Source organism: Myodes glareolus, chromosome 15, assembly GCF_982192425.1.
Source record: "Myodes glareolus chromosome 15, mMyoGla1.1, whole genome shotgun sequence".
NCBI lineage: Eukaryota > Metazoa > Chordata > Mammalia > Rodentia > Cricetidae > Myodes > Myodes glareolus.
Genome location: NC_142040.1, coordinates 5,052,679 through 5,064,939, shown reverse-complemented (window position 1 = coordinate 5,064,939; position 12,261 = coordinate 5,052,679). Strand labels below are relative to the sequence as shown.

The 12,261-nt window shown below is 42.2% G+C and overlaps 1 protein-coding gene and 1 long non-coding RNA gene across 2 annotated transcripts in view; one reads left to right on the top strand and one right to left on the bottom strand.

Moving 5' to 3' along the window:
• Mctp1 (multiple C2 and transmembrane domain containing 1) overlaps positions 1-12,261 on the bottom strand; it is a 592,866-nt gene that overhangs the window by 506,803 nt on the left and 73,802 nt on the right. The window lies entirely within an intron of this gene.
• Positions 5,448-10,627, top strand: LOC125393728 (uncharacterized). The gene is made up of 2 exons (XR_007229922.3): positions 5,448-5,573; positions 9,587-10,627. It is a non-coding gene; the product is annotated as an uncharacterized LOC125393728 (long non-coding RNA).

Below are 12,261 nucleotides of genomic sequence, written 5' to 3'. Positions count from 1 at the left end.
TCCAAAATTTTGGCCCAAAACACATTAATGTCCTGGAAAAAAGAAGTACTATCACAGGTTAGAGCAGAGCATGTGACAGAAATCCTGGAACTGTCCACAAACACTGGTCTTGGGGTGGTCATTTATATCATTCCCAATAGTCCTTAGAATATTTCTACATTTACTTTTGTTAGTCATTTTCCCATAACTGTCTCAGTAGGGTTACTATTCCTGTGAAAAAACACCATTGCCAAAAGCAACATGGGAAAGAAATGGTTTATTTCATTCACAGTTCCATATAATGGTTCATCATCAAAGAAAGTCAGGACAGGAACCTGGAGGCAGGAGTTGATGCAGAGGCCATGAAGGAGTGCTGCTTACTGGCTTGCTCTTCATGGCTTCCTCAGCCTGCTTTCTTATAAAACCCAGGACCATCAGACTAGGGATGGCACCACCCACAACTCGCTAGGCTTCCCACATTGATCACTAATTAAGAAAATGTCTTGCAAGCTTGCCTACAATCCAATCTTGTGAAGGAATTTCTCAACTGAGACTCCCTCCTGCCTGAGGACTCTTAACTCTCTCAAGCTGACATAAACTGGCCTGCACAACGACTATCATGAAATACTTGATATAATTAACTGAAAAAGAGGGAATGTTTGTTTTGGCTCGTAGTTTGGAACTTCTAAACCATGACTAATTGGCCATTATATTAGAACTATGGAAAGATAGTTATTGTGGCAAGAGCACATAGCAGAGAAAAACCACTTCCACAATTAAAGGGGAAAAGTAAAACAACAAACTTTAACAGTAATTAAATATGATTAATTAGCTTACTTAAGAGGTATTGAGCTACATGGGGATAAGAATCCACAAGAAATTGCCTCTGAGCTGAGACTGTAGAGTAAAACTGATCCATGGGCTCCTGCTTTTGCAAACCTCCTTGTCCTTCTTCTTCTGAGTGATACATACCTGTTTTCCCTTGAGACATGACCACACTGATACCCACTTAGACAACAAGTTCTGATTGTCTAAGTTTAAAGATAAACTGTCTTAATAGAAATCTGTAAATTTTTGATAGTATACATAAGTAATCCCAAAAACTCTACCAGGGAATTCCTACAGCTGATAAATACCTTCAGTAATATGGCAGGATACAAGATCAATTCAAAAAATCAGTAGCCCTCTTATATACAAATAATAAAGAAACTGAGAAAGAAATCAGAGAAACATCACCCTTCACAATAGCCACAAATAACATAAAATATCTTGGCGTAACACTAAGCAAAGAAGTGAAAGACCTGCTTGACAATAACTTTGAGTCTTTGAAGAAAGAAACTGAAGAAGATGCCAGAAAATGGAAAGATCTCCCATGTTCTTGGATAGGTAGGATCAACACAGTAAAAATGGCAAACCTATCAAAAGCAATCTATAGATTCAATGTGATCCCCATCAAAATCCCAACACAATTATTCACAGACCTTGAAAGAACAATAATCAACTTCATATGAAAAAACAAAATATCCAGGACAATCAAAACAATCCCATGCAATAAAGAAACTTGTGAAGACATCACAATCCCTGACATCAAGCTCCATTATAGAGCTACAGTAATGAAAACAGCTTGGTATTAGCACAAAAACACAGATTGACCAATAGAATTGAATCAAAGAAACATATGAATCCACATACCTATGAGTACCTGATTTTTTACAAAGAAGTTAAAATTATACAATGAAAAAAAGAAAGCATCTTCAACAAATGGTGCTGGCATAACTAGATGTCAACCTGTAAAAGAATAAAAGTAGAGCCATATCTATCACCATGCACAAAACTCAAGTCCAAGTGGATTAAAGACATCAAACTAAATCTGACCACACTGAACCTGACAGAAGAGAAAGTGGAAAGTAGCCTTCAATGCATGGGCACAGGAGACTGCTTCCTAAATATAACACCCGTAACACAGACACTGAGAGTAAGAATAAATAAATGAGATATCCTGAAATTGAAAGCTTCTGTAAAGCAAAGGATGCAGTCAATAAGACAAAAGGGCAGCCTGCTGAATATGAAAAGATCATTACTAACCCCACATCACAAAGAGAACTGCTCCAAAATATATTTAAAAACTCAAGAAATTAAACATCAAAATTCCAATTAAAAAGAGGGGTACAGGGGTACAGAACTAAACAGAGAATTCTCAATAAAAGAATCTCAAATGGCTGAAAGACACTTAAGGAAATGTTCAACATCTTTAGTCATCAGGGGAATGCAAATCAAAACAACTCTGAGGTACCATCTTACACCTGTCAGAATGGCAAAGATCAAAAACACCAGTGATAGCTTATACTGGAGAGGATGTGGACTAAGGGGAACACTCCTTCATTGCTGGTGGGAATGCAAAGTGTACAACCACTTTGGAAATCAGTATAATGTTTTCTCAGAAAACTGAGACTCAAGTTATCTCAGGACCCAGCAAATTCACCCTTGGGCAAAGGATGCTTAATCATACTACAAGGACATTTGTTCAACTATGTTCATAGAAGGATTATTTGTAATAGCCAGAACCTGAAAACAATCTAGATGTCACTCAACCAAAGAATGGATAAAGAAAATGTGGTACATTTACAGAATGGAGTACTACTCAGTGGTTAAAAAAAATAACATCTTGAAATTTGCATGGAAATGAAAGGAACTAGAAAAAATTATCCTGAGTGTGGAAACTCAGACCCAGAAAGATGAGTATATATTCACTCATAAGTGGATACTAGTTGTAAAGCAAAAAATAATGAACCTAGAGAAACTAATTAACAAGGTTAACTCTAAGAAAAACATATATAGATTTACCTGGAAAGGGGAAATAGCCAAGATTGCCTGACAAATTGGGGACATGGGACTAAGGGGAGAAGGAAGGATGGAAGGGGAAGAAGGGTGAGGAGGAGGAGGAGAACTCAAGGGAATGGGGTAGAGATGGAGGAAGGACAGAGATGAGAAGAAGGAACAAGATACTTTGATTGAGGGAGCCATTATGGAGCTAGCAAGAAACCTGACACTAGAGAAATTCCCAGGAATCCATAAAAATGACCCCAGCTAAGACCCTAAGCAATAGAAGAGAGGGTGCCCGAACTGGTCTTGCTCTGTAGTCACTGTAGATACTTCATTTAGCAACTGATGGAAACAGAGGCAGAGAACCACAGCGGAGCACTGGGCTGAGCTCCCAAAGTCCAGTTGAAGAGTGGATGGAGTGAGAATATGAGCAAAAGGTAAAGACTATAATGGGAACACCCAATGAAACAGTTATCTGAGCTATTGGGAACTTACCAACTCCAGCCAGACAAGAAAGGAAACAGCATTGGTCCAAACTAGTCCCTCTGAATGTGGATGACAGTTGTTTGGTTGGGGCAGACTGCTGGGCCACAGGCAACGGCACCAGGATTTATCCCTACTGTTTGCACTGGCTTTTTGGGAACCAATTCTCTTTGGATGGACACTCTGCTCCGCCTAGATATAGTAGGGAGGGTCTTGTGCCTTCTCCAAAGCAAAACTCTCTGAGGAGTGGATGGGGATGGGAGTGGCCTGGGACAGGGGAGATGGAGGGTATGGGAGGAGTGGAGGGAGTGGGAACTGGGTTTGATGTGTAAAATGAAGAAAGATTGTTTTCTCTTTTTAAAAAATAAAATTAAAAAGACGAGGGAAAGCAACCCTGTAAATTTCAACATCTTTAAAACCTGCATAGCTTTGGGGAAAAAAAAATCTCTTTTGGGGCAGTTAAAAAGAGCACCCTAAGATTATGGCAATGCCTAACCTTAGATAAGCCTTGAAATGTTTCTGATCAGGGCTGGGTCTATTTTTTGAGCTGCCTGCAGGATGTGCAGGGTGCTCCAGGTTCCCAACTATGTGAGCTGTCACCCATGCAGGGTTGGGCTTTGGTGCAGCTGTCTTTGAGTCATTTTGGGTCTTGTAAGTAACCCCTCACCTATATCTTACAAGTAATCCCAATAAAACTCATTGGTTTATTAAATTGGACTTTGGTCTGTCTTGGGTTCTGTTATTCCTTTGCGGTCACTTTAAGGACTAACCACATCCACCCCAGCCACTTCTGACCTCCCTCACCGCCATCTTTCTCTCTCTCTTGTGTTTGTCTCGTGTCGTGTGTACATGTGTCTTTGTTTCTCTCTATGTTTCTCTTACATTTCTCTGTTTTTCTCTTCTTTAAGCAATAAATGTCTCCCTCTTCTTTAAATAATACTATGTCCTGTGAGCCTTTTATCCGCTATAACCACCCGCCTGACTCCCCCGGCTGCATAGCGCTGCCACCCACAGCAGGGACCCACAGCCATCCTTGTCGGACTAGAAGCTGCTCTGCGAGCCGCCCGGGGCATCCCATCATCATATTATTTTTAAAGAACAATAGGTTCCCTATCTGGGGAATAGGCATTTGCACACAGCTCCACAAAAATAGACCATGCCAATTGCCTTAACCAACCTCTGGGCTATTTAGATCTCCATACTCTCGTTAACCCACAGATCTACCACACTATTACCAGAGGGCACACACAGGCACACACATCGGAGAAGAAATCTTATTCATCCACCTTAGTCCCTTTGTATTCTCTGGAAGAAGCACTGCTGTAGCTACTTAATGTCAGTTTGCATGCAGGAGTGACAGACGCTTGTATCTAAGGTGTTTATAAAACGTGCTGTGGTTATAGAGACCATACACTTGGGCGTCTAGTCATATCCTCAGTCAGGTTTCTTAAAAGAGGAAAAGCAACGCGGTTTCAAAGTTCCTATTGTTTAAATGCAGAATTTGGTTCCAGAAAGAGACGTTTGAAAGCCCATTGAGCCCTCCAGTGGTAAAATTATGAAAATGTTATGATAAATACCCTAGCACCCTCGAGAGCTACAACCAGGAGGAAACTGGAACAGTCTTCTCAGATTTACCCACCGTTCTTTAAGGTCCATTTATTTCCACATTTATAGACTTTAATATGAAGTTTAGTTAAATGTGATCCCCCAAGACACGGTAAGTGGCTACAGTCTGTGTGCTTACTTTATAGGAACTATGAGATAAAAACACAAAATTTGAATGATAGACATTTCTAGAAATCTGTAATAAAGACTGAGTCACCATCCAAAGAGTTACAGCTTGGGTTTTAAAATGCTCTATGGCTCTTATTACTTTTTGCCCTTTTCAAGTACAGAGACTTGATGGTACTGATTCAGCCACACAACACCGCTGACACTTTTGGATTCCAGGGCCACGCATGTACAGACAAGCCCTCAGGCAGACGTGCATAATGACCCCGGGTGATCTTAAAGGACCCTGTGAGACCTACCTGTGGCATGGTTGAATCACTTACGTCTGACGCAACTGCGTGAGCCCTTGCGTGCATGCGTGAGTTCCATCATCTGCTTATGACGTAACTACACCACCACCCTATGCGCATGCTCTAGAAAGCCTTTAAAAGCTGGAGCCATCTTTATCTCTCTCTGACTGCACACTGACCTCACCAGGATTGTATTCACCCCCCCCCCCCCCATAGACTCCTCAGCGGATTTGTTGTGTGCTCTGCGTTCTTTCTCACTCATACCAGGTAATTTCATTGACGGTGCTATCTCACACCTCCACAGACAAGTATAAGGAGGAGAAGGATATGGGGATATGAGGTGATGTGAAGTCGCATTGCCGTGAGTCTCGGATCAGCAGGAGAGACGTTGGGAAGCTCCTTCTGGATTGGTGAACAGATCTCCTTTGGTCTACTGCTTACATTATTGTCCCATTCCCAGGCAAATCACAACACGGAAGTTACAGTGATGCCTCTCACATCTGACACTCCTTTGCCATGCTCAGGCTCAGTGTGGTTTCTCTGATCTCACCCATTCTCATTCCCTGTCCATTCACTTGCCCACCCAAGGTCCTCTGACCTCCTCAAAGCACATCCCTAGCTGTCAGGCCCACTGTTATGGCTCTTCCTGCTCCATGACAGCTCTTTAGAAATCATGTGCCAGATCTTGGGCTTTTGACCCTGGGCTTCAGCTCCTTTCTTTCTCAGAAAGCCTGTTTGTCTACCAAAGGAAAGCTGAAAACTCCTGTGTTCCCCCACACCACTTCCTCAAGGGCACTCTTTCCCCACCCTGTTACTTTATCTACCTGTATCTCCCTAGGTATTCCTCACCACACCTGACATGTGACCCAGCTCTAGCGCAGAGACCACATGCTCCTAGTCCAACTCTCTTGAACTAAATAGCGTAAAGTTCAACATTGCCACAATTCACAAGTCTCTCTTGTCTCTGAGGGTTCACAGTACTTCCTCTACCAGGAAGCTCAGGCAATTTCTTACACCCCCTCCTCCCTTCACATCGAGTCATCACGGTTACTAACCCACAGCATTTGAGTCTACTATTCCAGCAGCTTCTGGGTGCTCTGACCACGTATGTGGTATCCGCACTGCTGCTGCTCAGAGCCCCACTGGATGATGCACGCTGAGCAGCAGCATTTCCCTAAATCTCTTAGAAGAAAGTTCCAGCGCAGTCTCACCATCTGCAGGCCAGCTTCATCTTCTACCCCTCTGCACCATCCAAGGTCTAAACCTCTTCTGTGTTCGCCATACTTTTTATATCCATACATTTTTAATTTTTCCTTTTTTATTGTTTTTATTGAACTATAAATTTTTCTCCATTCCCCTCCCTTCCTCCTCTCCCCTTCTACCCTCTCCCTTGACTCCCACAGTCCCAATTCACTCAGGAGATCTTGTCTTTTTCACCTTCTTATGTAGATGCCATACCTTCTTTACTGCTGAAGTTCTTCTAACCTTCCAAAACAAAGGAAACTTGCCTTGAACCCAAAGAGATTCAGATTTGGGGTGGGAAACTGTCAGTTTGACACATCAGTGAGAAGTCCTCTGGATTTGGTTGGCCTGAGGGTATGCCTTGCGGGTTATGTAGATCTCCAGCTGAAAGTGAATGGCACCTTCCCTGGGTTTGAGACCAGAATTAAGCAGTAGAAGAGAAGGCTATTTGAACACTGTATGTGTGCATTTGTTTCTTTCTGCTCTGGTCTGTAGATCTCACCTGCTAAGATATCACCAGCTCCTGCTGTGTTGCACCCACACAGTGGACTAAATCCTAGAACTGAGAGCTGAGTGAAGCTGTTCTCACCTGCATTGATTTTGGTCAATATGTTTTATCACAGCAACAGAAAGACCATGACAAACCCCTTCCTTTAAATGCCCCTAATAGCCCCTGTTCATTCCTGTCTTATTGGATTAAGGTCTAAAGTTCAAATGAAGCCAAACTGTGGCTGAACGTGATTTTGCCATAATAAGGGGGAGTTGTGGACTTATAACTATGAAGCTTAGTCAGCTATGCTAATGTGGAATTGCTGGCCTCTTTCACTTTTAAACTTTACATACTGTCACTGGAATTTTCCTGTGGTGTCAAGCTTCAAGGCCGCACTGCTAAGGTCGGGTTGCGGATGGACTGAGGCTTGGCAGCCCCTCATTTTGCCTCACCCTTGCTTCTGTGCACCTGATGGCTATTGATTATTCCCAAGAGAGGGCATTTCTCACAATAGCTGCTGTTACTGTGCTGTGTACCCTGAGGAGATGCTGCCCTCCATGGTGAGGAACTTTGCAGAGATTATAGATTATTATTTCAGCTGTATTTTTTTACAGTGTACATATTTTTCTTTTCTTTTTTTTGATTTTTTGAGATGGTTTCTCTGTAGATTTTTTAGCCCACATTTTTCTTATGTAACTTTCATAACTTTATAATCATATGTTTGTCAAAAGCATGTAAACTTCTTCATAAAGTTGATTGCTGAAAATGTCATCCCCAAAATGTGTACTATTTGTCCATTTATCCCTCTTTCACTTAATTTTTTTTTATTTTAACATTCAAGATAAAAACATAAGGATATTTTCATCTCAAATTATACTTTTAATGATTACCTTCACTCACAAGTAACATTCAAGGTCTGGGGTGGAACGCTAGTGTGGCACTTGGCTAGCATAGGAGAGGCCCTGGCTTCAGTGCTGGTCCCATACAAACAGTGAGCACTGAGCCATTCCCTCTGTGTTTCTCATACTTTGCACTATAAGAAGTGTGTTTGTGTAGGCTAGTGACGACACTAATGTAGCGTGCACACACTAATGTAGTGTGACAGAAGCAGCAGTGCTAAGGCAGGGGCCTGAGAGCAGCATAGCAGGCCGTGAGGCCACAGCTCTGGACTGTGATTTTTGGTCTGTCTCCTTTTCCCCCACCACACTTACACTGCGCACCTCTGCAGGCACATCCTTTACACTCAGGGTTTGTATATGATAGTGTTTGATGAACAGTGAATGTTGAGTGAACTTTTAAAAACTCCAGACATGACCTATTTTATAAGACGTTTATTTTTATGAAATCTGATTCCGATTTCATCATGCACTGTGCTGGCTGGAGTTTACTGAATAACGTCCTCCCTTCAGGCCTGCTGTACTACTAATCACTGAACACTCACGCATCCTCCTTTGCTGTCCTAAAACATACACATCATTGTTTTTTACTTTGAGAAAGACCACGTAGAAAATATTGATAGAATATTTTTTATATTGTAAACATAATTAACCATATTTTATATTCTAAATAGACCAGATATTCTTTTTTCTTCTTTAGTAATTTACTTTTATTTTTATTTATTTATTTTGACTTTTTGAGACAGTATTTCTTTGTGTGTCCCTGATTGTCCTGAAACTCATTCTGTAGACCAGACTGGCCTTAAACTCACAGACCTGCCTGCCTCTGCCTCCCAGGAGCTGGTATTAAAGGTGTGTTCCACCACATCCAGCTGAGGTCTTTATTTTTAACTATACATACTTGTCAATTTTAACAAATTCAAAGAAGTTCTATAATGTAGTTTTAAACATTAAAGAAATTATCAAAATAAAATATCCAAAATACAAAAAATTGTTAAAAATCAAGGTGGTTTTATTAAACAGTGAATTACAAATTGTAACATATGGACAGCTTCACAGTCTTACCTGTCTTAGGGTTTCTGTTGCTGTGATGAAACACATGACAAGCATGTTGGGGAGAAAAGGGTTTATTGATTGGGCTTACACTTCAACATAGCAATGCTGTGCTGTTCATCACTGAAGGAAGTCAGGACAGGAACTCAAACAGGGCGGGCAAGATCCCAGAGGCAGGAGCTGATGCAGAGGCCATGGAGGGGAGCAGCTTACTGGCTTGCTTCCCAGGCTTGCTCACTCCACCTTCTTATAAGAGAACACAGGACCAGCACCACCCACCATGGGCTGGACCCTCCCCATTGATTACTAAATGAGGAAATGCTTTACATCTGGATCTCAAGGAGGCATTTACTCAGCTGACTACTCTAGTTTTTGTCAAGCTGACACACAAAACCAGTCAGTACAATACCTCAAATAAGAATTTTAAATGTAACGGCATCACCTGTGAAGCTTCATTAAGTACATGCTACTATAAGCTGCAGCTCCATATACCATCATGAATCACCAGATCTGGCTTTATCAGTAAAGGAAAATTTTAATTAGCCACCTATCTTCTATTTATTATCAGCCCTTAAATTTAATATGCACTATCTCTACAGAAACCATGCCTAAAGAGGAGGCATCGGCCTTGCCATACTGGGAAGAAAGGTCCCCACGTGCAGCGTTAAGAAGTCTGCGGAGGCAGATGACGGTGCAGCTTACTTCCTCATGTCTTGACACTACAACTGAAGGGAGCAACAAAGCACCTTGGTCAAAGTTCTGCCATTCTGACTTCAGACTCCATTTTACCTGTAGGACAAAGTTCAGGTTCCCCAGAGAAACAGCTAATCTGGGCTCATAGGAACTCACTGTCTCTGAACTGATAGCTAGGGAGCCTGCATTGGACACATCTAGGTGCTCTCCATAGGTGACAGTTGTGTAACTTGGTCTATTTGTGGGACTCCTAGCAGCGGGATCAGGGCCTGTCCCTAATGTTTGAGCTGACTTTTTGGAACTTATTTCTCATACTGGGTTACTTCACCCAGTCTTAATACAAGGGGAGGAGCTTAGGCCTACCTCGACTTGATATGCCATGCTTTGTTGACTCCCATGGGAGGTCTGCTCCTTTCTGAACAGAAACAGGAGGAGTGGATAGGGAGAAGGGCAGTAGGGAGGTGGGGGATGGAAATGGAGGAAAGGAGGGAGAGAAAACTGTGGTTGGATATAAAATAAATGAAAAAATTAATAATAAAGTTCAGGTTCCCAAGCCCTAGGGTAGCTGAAACCTTTCCAATGGCTGACCGACCACCTCCGTAAACCATAGACATAGTCATTGTGTCTCTTTAGTTCTCTAGAACATGGTTGTTCTTAACAGAGGGAACAAAGGAGTCTGGTTGGTTGGACTGAAAGGCTTGCATTGTTTGTCAGTTGACGATGATGGAACTTCACACAAAGAATGTCCCTAATTTTTGATTCCTGATTGGTGAAAATTGTAGCTGTAATTTGACAATAAATGTCTGTAATTTTATGCTTATAGACCCCTCTTCTGGCCTTGCTCAGGGCTGTCAGGAGAAACACAGCTTCCAAGTCTTTGTCCTGCAGCCATCAGGACATCCATCAGTGACTGCTTATGTGGTGAATTATTAAAATATTTGAGACCATTAGTGTTTTCTCTCTCTCTCTCTCTCTCTCTCTCTCTCTCTCTCTCTCTCTCTTTCTCTCTCTCTTTCTCTCTCTCTCCCCCTTCCTCCCTCCCTCCTTATGGTGCATAATGGGTATAATGTTGTAACAGTCTGAAGAACACAGGTGGCGGAGTTCTAGGAAGCCAGTGCATCAACATGATGTCTCACAACAGTCCAGAGAACACAGGGTCAGGGACTCCTATGAAGCCACGGGGTCAATGTGATGTCACACAAAAGTCCAAGAAACACAGGTGGGAGGTTCTATGAAGTCACGAGGTTAACGTGATGACACACAACAGTCTGCAGAACACAGGTGGGGGAGTTGTATGAAGTCACAGGGTCAACATGATGTCACACAGTGGTCTGAAGAACACAGGTGGGGGAGTTGTATGAAGCCATGAGTGAAAATGACATCTCACTATAGTCTGCAAAATGCAGGTGGGGGAGTTCTATGAAGCTATGAGGTCAATGTGATGTCACACAACGGTCTGCAGAATGCCGGTGGGGAGCTCTGTGAAGCCACAGACAGCATTCACGTCTTCACACCTATCCTAGGTGTCTCACTGCCCCAGAGTCACACCACTCAAGTCTCTAAGAATAATCCCAAATCAATATTTCAGGGCATCTCAAAAACGACACCATTATCACATCAGACAATAAGCAAGTTCATCACATGTGCACAATTTATCTTGTCAGAACTCCCCTTACAGCACAGAGTCTTTCCAAATATCTGCCATTCTCCTTCAATTTAAATTCTAAAGAAAACTGAAACCCTTGTGGTTTGGGCAGCTGTGAAGCTCCACTTAGACAACAGATTACAATGTGTCTCTACCTCACAGTAGTCAGCCTCACACCTAAATGCTGTGTACAGAAATGAGCCACTGTCTCTACAAAACACAACAGTCTGAAAAGCTAGGAAGTTACATGCTTACTGGAAAAGAAGTCACTTAACCAGTCTCTCACTGAGTGAAAATAGATAGAGAAACTAAAAATACAAACTGGGTGTAAGATGTGAGGAGCACAGACACCTCCATGAATCAAAACACCTACACAAAGGCTGCAAGGAGAGAGACGTGCCCAGAGAAAGCCCAATGAATCTCCATTTCATTCACATTTAAAATACATAAACCTGAGACAAATTTTATCTAAGCAATGAATGGATTCATCTTCAAACCCTAAAAGCTAAGTTTTCCTATTTTTTTATATTATTCTTTTTAAAATTTATTTCCCACATATTTGAGGTGAGGCATTGCTGAAAGGGCAAAGAGAAAAGATGACACACAAGCCCATGCCCTGGGGATTCAGCGAGGACACTGTGAGCACAGTGATCTGTCACGGCAGAAGATGCCGCTGTCCCTGGTCCTCCGGCCTCCGGCTCTCACAGTCCCTCCTCTGAGGTGGTCCTGAACCTTGAGAAAGGGCGATCGATGCGTAGTTAACAAAAATAGTGCAACATTAATGTCACACAAATTTCATGCCTTTGGAAACTGTACTGCTGACAGATTTCAAATATGTACATCACTTCAAAGTCATCATCCATCAAGACAGCACACACGACAGTGTTTCCAGAAACTTCTCCTACCCCCTTTTAATACTCTCTGAAGGCCCAGGCC